The sequence below is a fragment of the Podarcis pityusensis genome, assembly GCF_964106645.2.
Source record: "Podarcis pityusensis genome assembly, chromosome: 10".
Taxonomy (NCBI): domain Eukaryota; kingdom Metazoa; phylum Chordata; class Lepidosauria; order Squamata; family Lacertidae; genus Podarcis; species Podarcis pityusensis.
In genome coordinates, this window is record NC_138035.1 from 64185447 (window position 1) to 64192066 (window position 6620).

A 6620-nucleotide genomic window follows, 5' to 3' on the forward strand; every position below is an offset into this window, starting at 1 on the left:
AAATAATACCCGTAAAGAACGCTGGGGCTGATGAATTAACGGTCTGACTCAGAAAAAAAGCAGCTGCTTATGCTGCTTCAAGACCAAATAGAGCACATTAGAAAAACAAAATACTGCAAGAGGCATTTCTCTTTTCTGTGTTTCTTTGAACTCTGCTATGAATCCCCTGAAGAACTCTTGTGGGGAGGGGGGAGAATGCAAATTGTACAGCAGGAACATTAAGATATCCAGGCACAACAGTTTCATCCAACACCTCAGCAAATGAACAGTCACAAAGTTGGTCCCAGAAGATTTACCGCCGCAGTCATCTTGCAACGAGGTAGAACTATTTAAAATGAAAATGAATTGACTCTCTGCCGTGTGTATTTTGCAGGGAAATCACCTGCTTGGGATCTGCGGGAGCGATTTGCTTCTCTCTATTTCCCAAGAAAACAAGAATCCAGGAATCTTAGCCAAAAAAAGATATGACAACTTGAAATGCCTAATTTAGCAGGATTCCTCAGGAATTGCAAGAAATATTGTTGTGAAGGAAATTTCTCACAGGCATCTTACCACTAAGTAAACCTAGATTAGCTAAATGGCACATTGACGTGTAGGCTTTTTTCAGTTGCCTCAAACATGTAATTAGTGAATGACCAAAAAATGGTGGGAAATCTGAAGTGCATCTGAATATGAGGGATGGGTGATTGCCACTTCAGTTTTCCTTGATTGTTTCCAACTAGCTTTACCCAATTGCCCTCACTTTCTCAAGGTTTCCTTCCTCAGCCACTTTCCACTGCTTCATCTACTCAACTACTTCAAAACTCTGTTTGAGGCAGGTAATCCCTAACAAATGGCTGCCCAGTCTCTAAAGACCTCTCATGAGGCAGAAAACATTGGCCCTTCTAGTGATATCTTTGCTGAAACATTGCTCTGACCGTTTGTTAAAAAATCACCAAATGTCCTACAAACATCTCCACCCCTGTAGTTTAAACCCATTTGATGTAGTCTTTCCCTCCGAGGCAACATTTAGTATTATTATTTTTAGCTAAATAGGAAAATGTCATCTTTTTATACTACTGTGTCACCGTGGCCAAATCTGTTGTCATTTCTACTCTTAGATCCATTATTTGGCTGTATTGTTCTTCCCTGCAATTACTTTGTGTAGGAAGGTTCTCATACCTCACACGCACAAATACATTGCGTTCAGAACAGAATGAAGTAACAATAGGCATGTGGTAGTTTGTAAAGTGCAAATGCTTTGGCGGATTCATATATTAACAACAAATAATGGTTTCCTATCCTGAGCTGATAAACTCTGCTTTGAGAAAAGTCTTGATGGCATGACAAACAGCTGTTAACTAGAGTTGAAAGCTTCCACTTCATCATCATAATCATCATCATCACCCTCACAAGCTGGCGCCTCTGGCCCTAGCTGTTCCCCTATGATAAATTTCACCGCACACCAATGACCCCCAACCTTGCTACCATTCCATCCCAGCCTGGTTTAAGTGGCGAATCAGGGGATTTTGATCAATACGGTTTTGTTTGTTTTTAGTTTTTTATTTATACTTTTTCAAATTTATGCATTTCCTTAGTTTTACAATCAATTTAACATTTCAAAATTTGACTTCCTTCTCCCGCTTTCTGCGGTTCCTGCAATTAATTTTTTTAATATCTTCTGCATAGCCAAATTCATTTAACTCGCTCATTTAACTATCTATTGTAAATATATGTACTCTTACAAAACTGCAGGTTATTACAATAATCCTGCTAATGTTTTTATCTGTTTACAATTTATCTGCAAATATTCTGTAAACCATTTCCATTCTTTTATAAAAAGTTTGGTATCTTGATTTCTTATTCTTCCAGTAAGTTTCACCATTTCTGCACATTCCATCAGTTTTTGTATCCATTCTTCCTTTCCTGGGACTTCTGCTTCTTTCCATTTTGGGGCGAGTAACATTCTAGCTGCTGTAGTAGCATACATAAATAAATTTCAATACAATTTAGGTAGTTCTGTCCCTATAATTCCCAAAAGAAAAGCTTTTGTTGTTGTTTTTTTAATAAAAGTTATTTTGAACATCCTTTTCAATTCATTATATATCATTTTAGCCAAACAGTTGCTCCCTTGCCAAATAAAATAACTTTTCTTCTGCAAATTAAGCTGACTATCGGGACTGGTAAGGAGCCAATGGGTGGAGACCGAGCCAATGACAGATGACAGCCATCTAGTTTGACTTTTCCCCACATCCTGCTCTCTCTGTTCTACAGGAGCAAAACTGATACAGTGGAACCTTGGTTCTCCAAATCTGTTCTGGAAGTCCGTTCGACTCCTGAAACCATTTGAAAACCAAGGCGTGGCTTCCAGTTGGCTGCAGGAGCTTCCTGTACTCAAGTGGAAGCTGCGTCAGATGTTCGGCTTCTGAAAAACATTCAAAAGCTGGAACACTTTTGGGTTTTCCACATTCGGGAGGTGATTTGTTCGTCAACTAAGCCGTTCGAGGATGGAGGTTCCACTACAGTAAGGAGGAGGAAGCCAACAGCCATGGTCATTCCTGGGATTGGTTGTAAGTCAGACATCAGGCAAGTTTGGGCAGCCTGGAGACAGACCAAGATTGGTAGCACTGGGTCCCATTCACTCTGACAGATCAGCTTCCATGATGTTCTGTGCTCACCATTGCCAGTGTACTAGAAGAAGCAAAGATCACCAGTGTTGAAGCAATGATTCTTCAACACCAACTTCGCTGGACGGGTCATGTTGTGTGGATGCCTGATTATTGTCTTCCAAAGCAACTACTCTATTCCAAATTTAAAAATAGAAAGCATAATGCAGGTGGTCAACAAAAGAGGTTTAAAGACTGTCTCAAGGCAAATCTTTAAAAATGTAGTATAAACACAGACAATTGGGAAACACTTGCCTGCGAGCGCTCCAATTGGAGAACAGCCTTTACTAAAGGTGTCAGGGCTTTGAAGACACCCAAACTCAGGATGCAAGGGAGAAATGTGCTAAGAGGAAGGCACGCTTGGCAAATCCACACCGTGATCAACTCCCGCCCAGTAACCAATGTCCCCGCTGCGGAAGGACGTGTGGATCCAGAATTGGCCTCCACAGTCACTTACGGACTCACTGTTAAAACCGTGTTTATGGAAGACAATCTTACTTGGCTACGAGTGATCGCCAAAGAAGAAGAAGAAGCCTTCTCTGAGAAGGAAAGTCCTTTAAGATGACTGACACAAAGGCTTGTCAATCTATCCTTGCTGTGCCAAACTGGGTCCTGCTGCCAACTTTGCTTTTTCCAGGAATATAACTGCATGCATTCTCAAAATGTGAAGGGTACACTACTTTCTTAAACTTACATTTTTCAGCATACACACACATTCTAACAAAACTCTGAGATGGTCACAAGCATCAAGAGGTTGCAGAAACCAACCTGTTGTACAGCAGTTTCTCTTATTATTTTGGACAGTTTGCCAGGCATCCTTGGCAACTACTTGACGTTTTTAAGAAGAGGCACCATTTTAATGTGTTAGATGAGGAAAGATGGGAACTCTTATAAAAGCTTAGCCATTTCACCAATTGGCAGTAAAGAGAAGGGATTGTGTTGTTTACTATTCACACAGCTCTAATCATAACATTTATATCCAAAAGCATCTGGTAGATAAAAACCACAACACTGCACACTGGAAAGTATTTTAATTGTCCCATATTCATCCCACCTCTCTATTATTTTGTTATCTGAAATTAATATGGTTTGGAGGGTTTTTATATATCAAGCTCTGTTCCATTTTGGACACAGGGATTTTACATCCTATAAATAAAATATTAAGCTGGACCAGTGTACGGTGAGCAGAAATTGGACAAAATTATCACATTAATATTAACACAGAGATACAAGGAATAACCAACATGAGGCCGAGCGAACTACCGTTTTATGACAACCATTGCCCCTCTTTGCTTCAAAACGCGCCTTAATGCTTGTTATTTATACTGTTTCACACAGTTTAGCTTATGTTTTAAATATAAACTCTTCCTTCTACCTAATTAGAAGGGGGAAATCTCCTCATTTAGGAGGTTTCTGCTGAGAGATAACCTTTTCTGCATGAGATAACAGTAGACGATAACATCCTACCCACTTGGGAGGCTTGTAAGCGACTGCAAAATTTTGTACTTGTATGTTCACCTATAGAAAGGTTATACAACCCTGAGGAAAGTATCATAGTAGTTAGTATATGAAACTACATCATCTGCTTTATTTAGTGCTGCGTTGAAACCTGCCTGCACTTTCTTAAAACATTTCTTCCCCTGTGGAAGAGGGCTTTGATTTGTCTGTGTTTTCTTTCTCGGGACACTTTAGATATTTGTCTTCAGATATTTGGTGGCGCAGTGTTGAGCTTACTATGTAGTTGTGAAGTGGCAGTGGGTGGTGTGAGCATATCTCTCTCTCTTTCTCTTTCTTCCTATTAAACATTTCTCGAGCGCTCTGCCATCTCCCCTGCTGCCTATGCTTCGTGATCTGAAATAGTCCCATGGGAGAAGTTACCTCAGGTTGTCTTCCCCTGGGCTTTAAGTGAAGAATGGGAAAAGGAAGAATGGAAATGAAGAAAGGGAAGTGCCTTAGATCAGTGCACTCAATCATTCGGTTTTTTAAGGAAAGTTATTCCCTTTAGGTTAAAATAATAATAATCTGCATTTATTTCTTTAATAGTGTGTATGTATATGGGCCTTTTCCCCCCAGCTGGAGCTCAAGAAAACTCAATTTCAGCACCTCTCAGGTGGGCGCCATTCTAAGAGAACAAGGGTGAGCCCTGGCATCACTGTTTCTAGAAAACATCACTGTTTCTAGAAAAATAGCACTGTCTATGTATTTGTGTGTGTGTATGTATACACACCCACAGACACACAGCCCAACAAGACAACAAGGCCCTGCCAATAGCATGCGAATCATTCTCGCTAACCTGACCCAAACACACACACACACTCACACACAAAAACAAATTTCGCTACAGCCAATCAAAAGACAACCAACCACACCCTAGGCCAACCCCAACCTCTCTCACCACCAAAGAAATACAAGAGAATAGTAAAGAAAACCCACACAAGTGACGCTGACACAAAACCCCACTCATACACTAAGTAAAAGCACTGCCACGTGACCACACACCCCTCATCATTCTCCCCTCTACCTCTTCCCCCTTTTTCTTCCTAATGTAGCACCAATGTCTCACGGCAAATGAAACTGTAGAAAACGCAAAACATTGCACATACTTTTGTAAACCAAGAAATCTTTATTCACACAAAAAGAGAACGTATGAGATGAGCAACTGCCAGGCACACAGCAGGAAGCTTCCATGTCTTCTCGTGATTATAAGAAAGCCTAGCTGAGGTTGTCCTGGAGTTGCCAGGAAATTCAGTCACCCAAGAGTGCTACAGAGTGCTTATTCAGATGATTTTTAGAATGAGAAAAGTACACTCTTCTCTGACACATACTTTGTTCACCTTAAGAGGAAGGTAAGTGCCAAACCCCAGAGCCCCGCCCCCCCAAAAAAAACCCCATGCATAATTTCTGAAAATGGTCTGGAAGCTCCAGTTAGTGCAAAATGTTGTGACTGGACTGTTGATGAGGACAGAAGAAGAAGAAGCGTTTGGATTATCACTACCGCTTTATCACTACCCGAAGGAGTCTCAAAGTGGCTAACATTCTCCTTTCCCTTCTTCCCCCACAACAAACACTCTGTGAGGTGAGTGGGGCTGAGAGACTTCAAAGAAGTGTGACTAGCCCAAGGTCACCCAACAGCTGCATGTAGAGGAGCGAGGAAGCGAACCCGGTTCACCAGATTATGAGTCTACTGCTCTTAACCACTACACCACACTGGCTCTATCCCCAGAACCTAACTGTGGTGCTTAAACATTCTCAGGTGACCTGAGCTGCTCACCTTGGCCCCAAGGAAAGAACTGGGCCACAATGTCTCGGGAAGCTCTTAAATATTTACTCATTTCCACAATTAGAAGTTTCACGCCGGAGGCACTGAACAGTGAAAAGATAAGTTTGTGTAGGGTAACCGTGACTTGCCGGTATGTGTTTGCGTTCAGTTACTTGGCTGTATCGTTCATCTGCTCTGTATTTCTCTGCACCGATGGAGAAAAATAAAAATCACTTTTGAGAGTTGCAGAAGCCAACAAAGTAACTTCACCCTGCGGGGTTCCAGAGGTCCTTAATTTAAACTATGAATCACTTGCCAAACCTAGAGAGAGACTTCTAAAGCGCCTTCCGTTGGGGGTGATTCTGTCTTTTCTTCTGCACTATATATTTCCGACATTTGGAGCAAGTTAAAGCACTTGAATAGCTGACAGTAATCTTCTCACTTAACTGTGGTTGATCTGCCTATTATTTAGCTGCCCTATAGAAAGTACATGACTCTTTGTTCTTGCCCTCCTCCATTTGCAATGGCAGACCCCCAGGAAAGTGATGTCACCCAGTATTTGTACAAATCAGCTCAAAACAATCTATCGAGTTTGTTTGTTGCTGTTCCCTTGGAATGGAGAGAGGGTGACTCAGAGGATGTTCTTTGGTCAGGGCAGTAAATATCTGAGGCCACGGCAATCTGAGTAAAATTCACAGATCTGTGTGGCATCCATG